Source organism: Heterodontus francisci, chromosome 7 (assembly GCF_036365525.1).
Source record: "Heterodontus francisci isolate sHetFra1 chromosome 7, sHetFra1.hap1, whole genome shotgun sequence".
NCBI classification, from domain to species: Eukaryota; Metazoa; Chordata; class Chondrichthyes; order Heterodontiformes; family Heterodontidae; genus Heterodontus; species Heterodontus francisci.
The window spans coordinates 71,524,236-71,536,909 of record NC_090377.1 but is presented as its reverse complement, the minus strand read 5'-3'; the positions used below and the strand labels follow the sequence as shown (position 1 = coordinate 71,536,909).

The 12,674-nt window shown below is 46.3% G+C and overlaps 2 protein-coding genes across 7 annotated transcripts in view; one reads left to right on the top strand and one right to left on the bottom strand.

The window, feature by feature from the left end:
• Nucleotides 1-8,768, bottom strand: part of fastkd1 (FAST kinase domains 1) — a 71,000-nt gene extending 62,232 nt beyond the window's left edge. For 3 of the 4 annotated variants that reach the window (XM_068035396.1, XM_068035395.1, XM_068035393.1), the window contains exon 1: nt 8,584-8,768. The gene's annotated coding sequence lies outside the window, so the exon portion shown is untranslated. Of the gene's footprint in view, nt 1-5,740; nt 5,828-8,583 lie in introns of all 4 variants that reach the window. The other variant, XM_068035394.1, reaches the window with a different exon arrangement.
• The window catches only part of ppig (peptidylprolyl isomerase G (cyclophilin G)), a 48,058-nt gene continuing 43,531 nt past the window's right edge, over nt 8,148-12,674 (top strand). The window contains exon 1 of one of the 3 annotated variants that reach the window (XM_068035392.1): nt 8,148-8,499. The gene's annotated coding sequence lies outside the window, so the exon portion shown is untranslated. Of the gene's footprint in view, nt 8,550-8,577; nt 9,076-12,674 lie in introns of those variants that run through there. The other 2 variants (XM_068035391.1, XM_068035390.1) reach the window with 2 other exon arrangements.

The following is a 12,674-nucleotide window of genomic DNA, read 5'->3' as shown; positions in this document are numbered from 1 at the left end:
GATCCTGGAATATGTGGACCATTTTCCTCTTGGCAAAGGCAGACATGAACAGCGAGGTTTATCATCACCTCCAATGTGTCAGAGCCTTTGGCTGACTGAAGAAGAGACTATTTGAGAATCAGGATCTCAAACCTGAGACTAAGATCATGGTTTGCTGGGCAGCAGTGATCCCTGTCCTCCTATATGCTTTGGAAACTTGGACAATCTACAACAGGCAAACAGGCACCTCAAAGCAATGGTGAAGAACCAGCAGAGGTGCCTTTGCAAGATTCTCCAAATCCAGGGGCAAGAAAGGTGGTCCAACAGCAGCATCCTCTCTCAATCCAACCTGCCCAGCATCAGGGTGCTAATCATCCAAAAACAGCTCCGCTGGGTAGGACATGTCGTTTGCATGCCTGACACCAGACTCCCGAAGCAGCTGTTTGACTCAGAACTTGGTCACGGCAGAAGACTCCCAACAGGACAGTGGAAATGCTTTAGAGATGTCCTCAAAGCATCCCTGAAGCGATCAAACGACCCAATGATTTGTGGGCGTCCCTGGCTCGTGACCATCCAAGATGAAGAAAGCTCATTCGGGAAAGCATCATACACCGAGGGACTTCATCGGGAACATGTGGAGATGAAGTCGAGGCATCTAAGGGAGCGTACAAACCTCCAAACTACTCATCTATCTGGCCCTTCAAGCACCATTTGGAGATCTCCCATTGGCCATCTCAGTACCGATCAAACTGCAGTGGACGCAAATCATTCACGATCCTGAGGGAGTGCCAAGAGAAGATGACTTTTGGACTGAAAGCAAAGAAATCACAGTGGCGCAGTGGTTAGCACCACAGCCTCACAGCTCCAGTGACCCGGGTTTGGTTCTGGGCACTGCCTGTGCGGAGTTTACAAGTTCTCCCTGTGACTGCGTGGGTTTGCGCCGGGTGCTCTGGTTTCCTCCCACAGCCAAAGACTTGCAGGTTGATAGGTAAATTGGCCATTGTAAGTTGCCCCTAGTGTAGGCAGGTGGTAGGGAAGGTGGGGATGAGGTAGGGAATATGGGGTTAATGTCTTCTTCTTCTTCTTTGGCCTCCTTGTTTCGAGAGACAATGGGCAAGCTCCTGGAGGTGGTCAGTGGTTTGTGAAGCAGCACCTGGAGTCGCTATAAAGGCCAATTCTAGAGTGGCAGGCTCTTCCATAGGCGCTACAGATAAAATTGGTTGTCGGGGCTGTTACACAGTTAGCTCTCACCTTGCGCTTCTGTCATTTTTCCTGCCAACTGCTAAGTCTTTTCGACTCGCCACACTTTAGCCCTGCTTTTATGGCTGTCCGCCAGCTCTGGTGATCACTGGCAACTGACTCCCACGACTTGTGATCAATGTCACAGGACTTCATGTCGCGTTTGCGGACGTCTTTAAAGCGGAGACATGGATGGCCAGTGGGTCTGATAACAGTGACGAGCTCGCTGTACAATGTGTCCTTGGGGATCCTGCCATCTTCCATGCGGCTCACATGGCCAAGGCATCTCAAGCGCCGCTGGCTCAGTAGGGTGTATATGCTGGGGATGTTGGCCACCTCGAGGACTTCTGTGTTGGAGATACAGTCCTGCCACCTGATGCCAAGGATTCTCCGGAGGCAGTGAAGATGGAATGAATTGAGACGTCGCTCTTGGCTGACATACGTTGTCCAGGCCTCGCTGCCATAGAGCAAGGCACTGAGGACACAGGCTTGATACACTCGGACTTTTGTGTTCCGTGTCAGTGCGCTATTTTCCCACACTCTCTTGGCCAGTCTGGACATAGGAGTGGAAGCCTTTCCCATGCACTTGTTGATTTCTGCATCGAGAGACAGGTTACTGGTGATAGTTGAGCCCAAGTAGGTAAACTCTTGAACCACTTCCAGAGCGTAGTCGCCGATATTGATGGATGGAGCATTTCTGACATCCTGTCCCAAGATGTTCGTTTTCTTGAGGCTGATGGTTAGGCCATATTTGTTGCAGGCAGCCGCAATCCTGCCGCTGAGTCTCTGCAGACACTCTCTGTGTGGGATGTTAATGCAGCATCATCAGCAAAGAGGAGTTCCCTGATGAGGACTTTCCGTACTTTGGTCTTCGCTCTTAGACGGGCAAGGTTGAACAACCTGCCACCTGATCTTGCGTGGAGGAAAATTCCTTCTTCTGAAAACTTGAACGCATGTGACAGCAGCAGGGAGATGATGATCCCAAACAGTGTAGGTGTGAGAACACAGCCCTGTTTCACGCCACTCAGGATAGGAAAGGGGTCTGATGAGGCGCCACTATGCTGAATTGTGCCTTTCATATTGTCATGGAATGACGTGAAGATACTTAATAGCTTTGGTGGACATCCGATCTTTGCTCGTAGTCTGAAGAGACCACATCTGCAGACGAGGGCAAAGGCTTTGGTGAGATCAATGAAAGCAATGTAGAAGGGCATCTGTTGTTCTCGGCATTTCTCCTGTAGCTGGCGAAGGCAGAACCACATGCCAATGGTGGATCTCTCTGCTCGAAAGCCACACTGTGCCTCATGGTAGACACGCTCAGCCAGCTTCTGGAGCCTGTTTAAAGTGACTCGAGCAAAGACTATCCCCACTATGCTGAGCAGGGAGATTTCACGGTATTTGTTGCAGTCACCACGGTCACCCTTATTCTTATAGAGGGTGATGATATTGGCATCGCGCATGTCCTGTGGTACTGCTCCCTCATCCCAGCACAGGCAAAGCAGTTCGTAGAGTGCTGAAAGTATAGCAGGCTTGGCACTTGATTATTTCAGGGGTAATGCCGTCCTTCCCAGGGGCTTTTCCGCTGGCTAGAGAATCAATGGCATCACTGAGTTCCGATTTTGTTGACTGTTCGTCCAGCTCATCCATGACAGGCAGAGACTGGGCTGCATTGAGGGCGGTCTCAGTGACAACATTTTCCCTGGAGTAGTTCTAGGTAGTGCTCCACCCAGTGGTCCATTTGCTTGCGTTGGTCAGTGATTGTGTCCCCTGATTTAGACTTGGGGTGGGGGGGGGGGGTGGGGGGCGGCGATCTTCCTGATGGATGGCCCAAAAGCTCTCTTAATGCCATCATACATTCCTCTGATGTTTCCGGTGTTGGAGGCCAGCTGAATATGACTGCATAGGTGTTGCCAGTAGTCATTTGCGCAGTGCCTGGCTGTTCTTTGTGCAGCGGATGTTAACTCGCTGGAGGCTTTCTTGTCGTTCAACAGTGCAATGCGCTTAGCAGCTACAACAGGTTCCAGCGCTTCAAAGTGAGATTGAAAGCAATCTGCGTTCTGCTTCACACGTATGCCATAGGTGGTCATTGCTGAGTCATAGATGGGCCCCTGATGTGGGCCCACTTAGTCTTTGCATCCCCTGTAGAAGTGTTTTGAAGGGCTTTTTCAAGTGAATTTAGAAACTTATGTAACAGCTGTGGATAAGAAATTCCGCTAGTGTTGATGTGCGGGCGGCCCTTCTGCTTGAAGTGATGCAGCTTCTTCGGTTTGAGTCTAACCTTGCTGCACACCAGGGAGTGGTCGGTGTCGCAGTACACACTGTGGAAGCTGCGTGTGATTTGAAGGCTGTTTAAAGAGGCTCGCCTTGTGATGATGAGGTCCAGCTGGTGCCAACGACGTGATCTTGGGTGCCTCCTAGAAACCTGGTGACAGGGTTTAGTGTGAAAGAATGAGTTGATGACGTAGGATTAGTATAAATGGGTGGTTGTTGGTTGGATGAGGTTAATGTAGGATTAGTATAAGAATGGGTGGTTGTTGGTCGGCTCAGACTCGGTGGGCCGAAGGTCCTGTTTCAGTGCTGTATCATTCTATGACTCTAAATCAGATTTGCAGAAGACATCAAACTGAGGGGTAGCGGAATTAAAGAAAGCATCTCAGAAAATTACTGAATGAGTGGGGAAAAATAAGCATGTGGCAATTCAACTAGCAGATGAAATTTAATGTAGACAAGTTCAAAGAACTGCACAAGATGGAAGTGAGGTGAAAGTGACTGCCCTTCACATCAATGCAGCATTTGACCGAGTATGGCATCAAGGAGCCCTAGCAAAACTGAAGTCAATGGGAATCAGGGGGAAAAACTCTCTGCTGGTTGGAGTCATACCTAGCGCTAAGGAAGACGGTTGTGGTTGTTGGAGCTCAATCATCTCAGCTCCAGGACATCACTGCAGGAGTTCCTGCTTCATCAATGACCTTCATTAATTCATAAGGTCAGAAGTGGGGATGTTCGCTGATGATTGCACAATGTTCAGCACCATTAGTGACTCCTCAGATACTGAAGCAGTCCGTGCAGAAATACAAGAAGACCTGGACAATATTCAGGCTTGGGCTGATAAGTGGCAAGTAACATTCGCGCCACACAAGTGCCAGGCAATGACCATTTCCAGCAAGAGAGAATCTAACCATCTCCCCATGACATTCAATGGCATTACCATCACTGAATCCCCCACTATCAACGTCCTAGGGGCAACCATTGACCAGAAACTGAACTGGAGTCGTCATATAAATACCGTGATTACAAAAGCAGGTCAGAGGCTAGGAATCCTGTGGCGAGTAACTCATCTCCTGACTCCCCAAAGCCTGTCTACCATCTACAAGGCACAAGTCACTCTCCACTTGCCTGTATGGGTGCGGCTCCAACAACAGGGCGGTACAGTGGCGCAGTGGTTAGCACCACAGCCTCACAGCTCCAGTGACCCAGGTTCAGTTCTGGGTACTGCCTGTGCGGAGTTTGCAAGTTCTCCCTGTGACCGCGTGGGTTTCCGCCTTGCAGGTTGATAGGTAAATTGGCCATTGTAAATTGCCCCCAGTGTAGGTAGGTGGTAGGGAATATGGGGTTAATGGAGGATTAGTATAAAATGGGTGGTTGTTGGTTGGCACAGACTCGGTGGGCCAAAGGGCCTGTTTCAGTGCTGTATCTCTAAATAAATAAACAAACACTCAAGAAGCTCGACACCATCCAGGACAAAGCAGCCCGCTTGATTGGCACCCCATCCACAAACATTCACTCCCTCCACCACCGACGCACAGTGCAGCAGTGTGTACCACCTACAAGATGCACTGCTGCAACTCACCAAGGCTCCTTAGACAGCACCTTCCAAACCCGCGACCTCTACCAACTAGAAGGACAAGGGAAGCAAATGCATGGGAACACCACCACCTGCAAGTTCTCCTCCAAGTTACACACCATCCTGACTTGGAACTATATCGCCGTTCCTTCACTGTCGCTGGATCAAAATCCTGGAACTTCCTTCCAAACAGCACTGTGGGTGTACCTACCTTGCACTGCCTGCAGCGGTTCAAGAAAGCAGCTCACCACCACCTTCTCAAGGTCAATTAGGGATGGGCAATAAATGCTGACTTGGCAGCGACACCCATATCCCATGAATGAATAATTTAAAAAAACTGATACCAAATGGTCCAGAATGGTGTTCAAATAACTAAAGTAGAAAGAGACCTCAAAACCTTAGTGAACCTAATTCTAAACATCTACAATGAATGCAGAACACAAAAGTCAGCAGTAAAATGTTGAACTGCAGGAAATGTCAATCAAATTCTACAGCACTCTGGTCAGATCACACCTCGAGTGTCCAGTTTTGGTCAGTGACCCAAGGGAGACATTCAAGCCTTGGACACTGCAAAAAAAAGCTAAGAGACTGATCTCTGGTGTAAGCAAGGTGTGTTGATAGGGTGAGATAAAGTAATGTGGGAGGTGGTTCATGTGGAGCATCAATTGTGGCACAGACCTGTTAGGCTGAATGGCTTGCTCCTGTGCTGTAAAATTCCATGTAAACAACTGTGGACACAAGTTTTTCAGCTTGGAAAGGAAACTTCTGAAAGTGATATTAAAATGATAGTAAATAGCATGGAATTACATAAATCCAGATTATTTTATATTGTGGCAGTAGGCCTAAGGAACGAACATAGGTTCAAACTAGTAAAAGATAATTTTAATAAAAGCAAGATACTGCGGATGCTAGAAATCTGAAATAAAAACAGAAAATGCTGGAAATACTCAGCAGACTGGTGGTATCATGGCTCAACACTTCCTTGAACTGAGGTCCAACCAGTACCGATCCACCACCACCCTCCTCCGCCTGGCTGAACTTGTTCTTACATTGATCAACTTCTCCTTCAACTCCACTCACTTCCTTCAAGTAAAAGGTGTCGCTATGGGTACCCGCATGGGTCCTAGTTATGTCTGTCTTTTTGTGGGTTATGTCAAACATTCCTTGTTCCAATCTGACTCAGGGCCCCTCCCCCAACTCTTTTTCCGGTACATTGATGAGTGTATTGGTGCCGTTTCCTGCTCTTGCTCCGAACTGGAAAACTTCAACTTTGCTTCCAATTTCCACCCTTCTTTCTTCTTTACAGGGTCCATCTCCGACATGTCCCTTCCTCGACTTCTCTCTCCATCTCTGGAGATAGAGTGTCCAACAATATTCATTATAAGCCCACCAACTCCCACAGCTACCTCGACTACACTTCCTCACACTCTGCTTCCTGTAAGTACGCCATTCCATTCTCCCAGTTTCTCCGTCTCTGCGAGTTTGTTCTGACGATGCAACCTTCCACAACTTCTGTTATGTCTTCCTTTTTCCTCAACCGAGGATACCTGCCATTGTGGCTGATAAGGCCCTCAACCGTGTCCAACCCACTTCCGCCCTCACCCCTTCCCCTCCCTCCCAGAACTGTGACAGGGTTCCCCTTGTCCTCACTTTCCACCCCACCAGCCTACAGAGCCAAAGGATCATCCTCTGCCATTTCCACCACCCCCAGCGTGATGCCACCAAACACATCTTCTCCGCCCCTCTCATCAGCATTCCAAAAAGATTGTTCCCTCTGCGACACCCTGGCCCACTCCTCCATTACCCGACAACTTGTCCCCTTCCCCACGCATTTGCAGGTGGTGTACTACCTGCCCTTTTACCTCCTCTCTCATCATCCAAGGCCCCAAACACTCCTTCCAGGTGAAGCAACAATTTACTTGTACTTCTTTCAATTTAGTGTACTGTATTCGCTGCTCACAATGCAGTCACTTCTACTTTGGGGAGACCAAACGCAGATTGGGCAACCGCTTTGCGGAATGCCTCCACTCAGTCCGCAAGCTTCCGGTTGTTTATTATTTCAATTCAGCACCCTGCTCTCACAAGCATATTTCTGTCCTTGGTCTACTGCAGTCTTCCAGTAAACATCAATGCAAGCTCGAGGAACAGCACCTCATTTTCCAATCTGCAGCCTTCCAGACTCAACATTGAGTTCAATAATTTCAGAGCAATGACTGACTTTTTTTATTATTTTATTTTTTAACCGTGTGCCTGCCTTAAACTTGGTTTTACATGTCTGTGCCTAATTCTGTCATTAACATTCTCTGGACGAATGTTCTGTCTTTCACACCATTAGCAATCCCTTTGCCCCTGACATTTTGTAATTTAATCGCTCCTGCCCTATCACACACCTCCCCTTTTGTTCTCTTCCCCCCACCCACCCGGCTTCACTTGCTTAAAATCTATTACATTTCTAACCTTTGCCAGTTCTGATGAAAGGTCACAGACCTGAAATGTTAACTCTGCTTCTCTCTCCACTGATGCTGCCAGACCTGCTGAGTATTTCCAGCATTTTCTGCTTTTTTTAAAAAGATAACTTTCGTATTGGCATCAGCAAAGTCCAGTGATCAAAAATTGGAATAGGCTTCCCTTGGGGTAGAGGCAACAACTTTGCTCATTTAAGGAACAAGTCGATTTTGCAATGTAGAGATTATAGGGTGCTTTTGGATGGATCAATTAATATGGACCGGATAACTTTCTTCACCTGTAATTCTCTTGCGATCTATCTTCTCGACAATATACTTGCCCAACGGGCAAGTCGGAGTATAAATTCTTAAGAAAAAAACTCCAACTGAATTTATTCCCCATTTAGCATGAACACGAACTTCAATAAGCAACAGAAATATCTTGGACACTCTGGTAATAAATGGTCCACTGTTTTGTTCCCCATTCACAGTGTAGGTTTCACGGAGACTCATTTTTGTACAGCTCAAGTCAAGCTTCAATTGCTCCTGCTACAGGTTCGAGCAACTGCCCAGCAACCTATGAAACGCGCTCCGTTTTGTCTGTCCGCTCACACCAGCAATGAGGGCCCGGACACATTCCCCTCCCCGAGCTCAGGTACCGAGGAGAGGAAGTGGTGAAAAGCGACGAGGAGCTCGGCCCCAGTTGCGACACGGACACAGCCACGGCGCTCGCTTCTCCTGCTCCTCCCGGTACCCAGGGCTTCAGCCTCGGCCACCAGCTGCGTTGTGCCCAGTGTCGATACAAGTGGGAGGTGTACGGGCGGCTCTGCCACCAACAGGCGGACGCGGAAGCCCAGCTCTTTGGTGAGGCTGGCCGGACCTTCACCAGTGCCATCCGCCGGAGCGCACGGGCTTTTCTTTGCGCCCAAAGCACTGACGTTTCCGATAACGCCACCTTTAGAGGCCGGGAAGGAGCCGCAACGGATCAGCAAGGTGGCGGCCTGTTAACCATAGCTTTGACGGCAGGCAGTATACAGTATCTGGTCAGTCATCCCCTCCCACATCTCGGGCTCCTACCGTGAAATCTGAGCCAGTGTTCCCTCAATATCTGTGCAGACTTTACGTGAAAGCTGCGACCACCATTAGCTAGGCCACAATCCGGGGCCTCGAGTAGAAACTAGAACCCCACACACACACATGACGCGTGCGCACCAGCAACGACCCGTCAGAGAGCGGCTACCGTGCAACCTAGCCTGATAACAGAGGGAATGGGACCTGGATGTGATTGGCGTCTGGATAAACCAATAGCAATGTCGCATGTCAGTTTGAAGGGGCGGGGTGATGTGTGTAAGCCAATCAGGGCTGCGGGCGCCTGACTGAATGTATCAGGTGTGGTTGTAGCAGTTCGTTGCCTGCTGAATGAGGACAACGTTGTTACAAATCGAGGCCGAGAGTGAGCTTCTGAGCGGGTTAAACCACCGAATAGGTGCCCGGGATAACGGCCCACTGCGTCCTTTGGTAGTCTCCTCCGGTTTACGGAACTGTGGGGCGGACGTTATTGGGTAAAATGTGAGTTTTTTTTTTGCTGGTTTCGATTCGGGGCTTTTCTGGTGTTTTCTTTCAGCGTCTGCATTTGCTTAAAATGTCCTTTAAAATTCATAGGAAACGTCTTTAATATGTTGGGTGGGGGTGGCGCAAACAACTCGAGAGGTTGTGAATAAACGTCTTGTTCCATCAACGCGTTTGCTTTCGTTTCCATTTCCAAACTTCGGGTGATGAACGGCTTGAACTGATCTGGCAGACTATCCAAAATATTCCAGTCCCATCCAAGTCCTACTTCAATTTGGATGCAGCCTGGCGATAGAGATAATACCCAGGAGTTCATGGTAGGCAGTTCAACGGTAGGTGCTTCTTGGCAAACTGGAGTTGCGGGGTGGTGGGGGGAGAAGAGGTGGTTGATAGCCATCCAGATAGCATACCTGGTTTTAGACCAAGTCCATAATATTTCCTCTTGAAGTTACATTTAGTACTGTAACTATCAAATTGCTCAAATTTAAACATGAGGTTGAAAATTGAGGGAGTTTTCATCAATGAATATTGATGCATTTTGTTTTGTGAGCAGAGTCCTCCTTGGGGCCTAAACTGTATTGAAAGTTCAAATACAATCTTTCTAACTCTGCAAAATCCTTTCTTTAAAAGTACTACTTTTAATAGAGTTGAGAAGTGTTTCCTTCAGTGCAAATCAGGCCGAAGAGTGAGCATAACTTTGGTCAGATTCTTTTAAATTAGGAGAGTGAGGTTCTCAACTGTTCCAACAGCAGCCTAAACGTTTAAACCTTTGACATTGAAAAACATCTCATGGCCCCTCACAGGAGTGTTATCAAACAAAGTTTGACACGAGCCACATAAGGAGATATTAGGACAAGTGACCAAAAGCATGGTCAAAGAGTTAGGTTTTAAGGAGCATCCTTGGAAGGAGAAGGCAGAGATTTAGGGAGGCAATTCCAGAGCTAGAGGCCGAGGCAGTAGGTAGTGGTGTCATTTGTAGAGCGATGAAAATCGCTGATGCACAAGTAACCAGAATTGGGTGAGCACAGAGATCTCGGAGGGTTAGAGGAGGTTACAGAGATTTGGGGGTGGTGGTTGGTGAAGCCATGAAGGGATTTGAAAACAAGTATGAGAATTTTTAAACTGCGCACGTGCTGGACCAAGAGCCAATGTAGTTTAGCAAACACAGGGGTGATGGCTGAACGAGACTTGGTGTGAGTTAGAATAAGGCAGCAGAGTTTTGGATGACCTCAAATTCATGGAGGGTGGAAGATGGGAGGCTGACCAGGAGAGCATTTGAATGGTCAAGTCTAGAGGTAACAAAGGCATGGATAGACTTAACAATAGATGAAACAGGAGCCAAGTCAGTGAACGCTCCGGGTGTAGAGGTAGGTGGTCTTGGTGGTGCAGCAGATATGTGATTGGAATCTGATCTCTGGGCCAACTGCAATGCCAACGTTGCGAACAGTTTGGTTCAGCCTCAGACAGTGGCCGGGGAGAAGGATGGAGTTGGTGGCTAGGGCATGGAGTAAATTGCTGCTCATCCAGTATTGAATGTCAGATAAGCAGTGTGACAAATCGGAGACAATGGACTCATCGAGACCGATGGTGAGGTAGAGCTGGGTGTTGACAGCGTACAAGTTATGACAATATGTTGACTATTGGAGCTGATCAGTAATTTCAGCAATAAATATATATGTTATGGTAACAAATTATATAAAATTATTGAGACGGTGTAGTGTAAACAGGCCTTCTGTAAAGGTTTGAATTTATCACTGTACTCTGGTCTTTTGAGGTGCATAGGTATCAAAATTGAATAAGCGTCCAAGACGTTATTCCAAAGATAGCGTGAATTTTATAACGCAGAAATAGTCTACAATGACACTTTTTTTTTAGATGAACCATCTAGTTCAATTTCACTTTTACCATTCTCCATAATATTCCTCTTTTTTGAGTAACTGTCTAATTCCCTTAAAAGAACTTATGAAATAAACTCCACATTCCAACCAATTTCTAAGAAGCTTTTCTAACCTTTACTTCGATTCATATGGTTCTTAAATTTCTGTCCTCACTGCCAACCAGTGGAGACAGTCTTGTGCCTAGCCTATCATAACCCTTCATAATCTTGAAGATCGCTACCAGTTCACCCCTTAACTGTTTCAGCTCTACTGGAAAAGAACCAAATCCAAGCCACTTTTAATAACTGTAGCCCTTCGTTATTAACATCTGGTAAATACTATATAATGCACCATACCATTGCTTTTATATCCTTCCTAGAATTGGGGTGCCCAAACCATACACAATATTCTAGCTGTGTCCTAACTAACATCTTGTGCAAGTTCATTTTATTTCCTTGCGTTTGTAATTAAAACCTTGATACAAAACCTAAGATCTTAACTTTTAAGGTAGATTTTGTTTCTCAATTCTTATTTTAAAAAATGGTTTCTACATTGAACTACATATGCCCATCTCGCTAGTCTATGTGTGTGTTCGTATATACTCTATCTATGTCCTCCTGCAGCCATTCACAGTCCCTGTCATAATTTGCTAAATGCCCGAATTTGGTGTGAGCAGCAAATTTAAGTATTGCTTCTTCCATTATCAAATGCTGATAATTTACGTATATGAGTGGATACAACACAGACCTCTGGAATGCCACTCAATCCATGTTTCCAGTCAAATCATAATTCATTTTGCCCTTATCCTTTGCTTTCTGCCCGCGTGGCCACATTATCCTCATTTCAGCGGTCATTATCTTTGCCATGCGTCTCTTGTGTGGTACAATATCAAGTGCTTTTTGAAATATTGTAGCCACTGCATAATCTGTTGTTTCTTCAAAGAATTCCAGATTAGTCAACTCCACTTATCCTTCAGAAATCAGTGCCACTGGCCCTAATTCATTACTCTTCCTCCCAACTGTAGTCATTCCAACCAATATGATGGACTCTGGTAGTTTACCAACAACTGACCAGCCTACGTCGTCTTAGTTAACTTTATCCCCTCTTTTAAATGTGTCATAGTTGCCACTCTCAGGTTCTCTGGTGCAGTCCATCCCACATTACGTCGGAAGGTTGTGGTCAGAACCAGGTTGATGACGATGTAACTTGCTAATTTTCATGTGCATTCACAATATAGTTATAAAATGCCCCTTACCTCGATGATTTCACAATGTTTGAAACACTTATATGAAAAACATAGATGTCAAAAATGGAGAAATTATAACGTTAGTTGACATTTTCGATATCATTGCATGTATGTGTGTGTATCGTGGTATGCCACATTAGTTTCTGATTAGCTCAAAATTTCAATATTCATAAAACAGCAACAAATCACAACTCGAACAGATAGGAACAAACAGCAGTGGAAACATTAAACATGAATTTCAAGGATGGCAGTTAGCAAAAGCTGACAGTACTTTTTTTAAAAAAAAAGCAAACCTGTCAAATTGCTCCAGTTTTTTTGAAAATTCTTTGTTATCTTGGTTTCTGCACTGAGCTGTAGACCCTGCTCATATATTAGAATAACGGTAGATTAACACAAGAAAATGATTTATCCCAATCTACAGAATAGAATTTTCTTTGTTATAAATGTATGTAACAATTGCTTCTGATGGAATACTG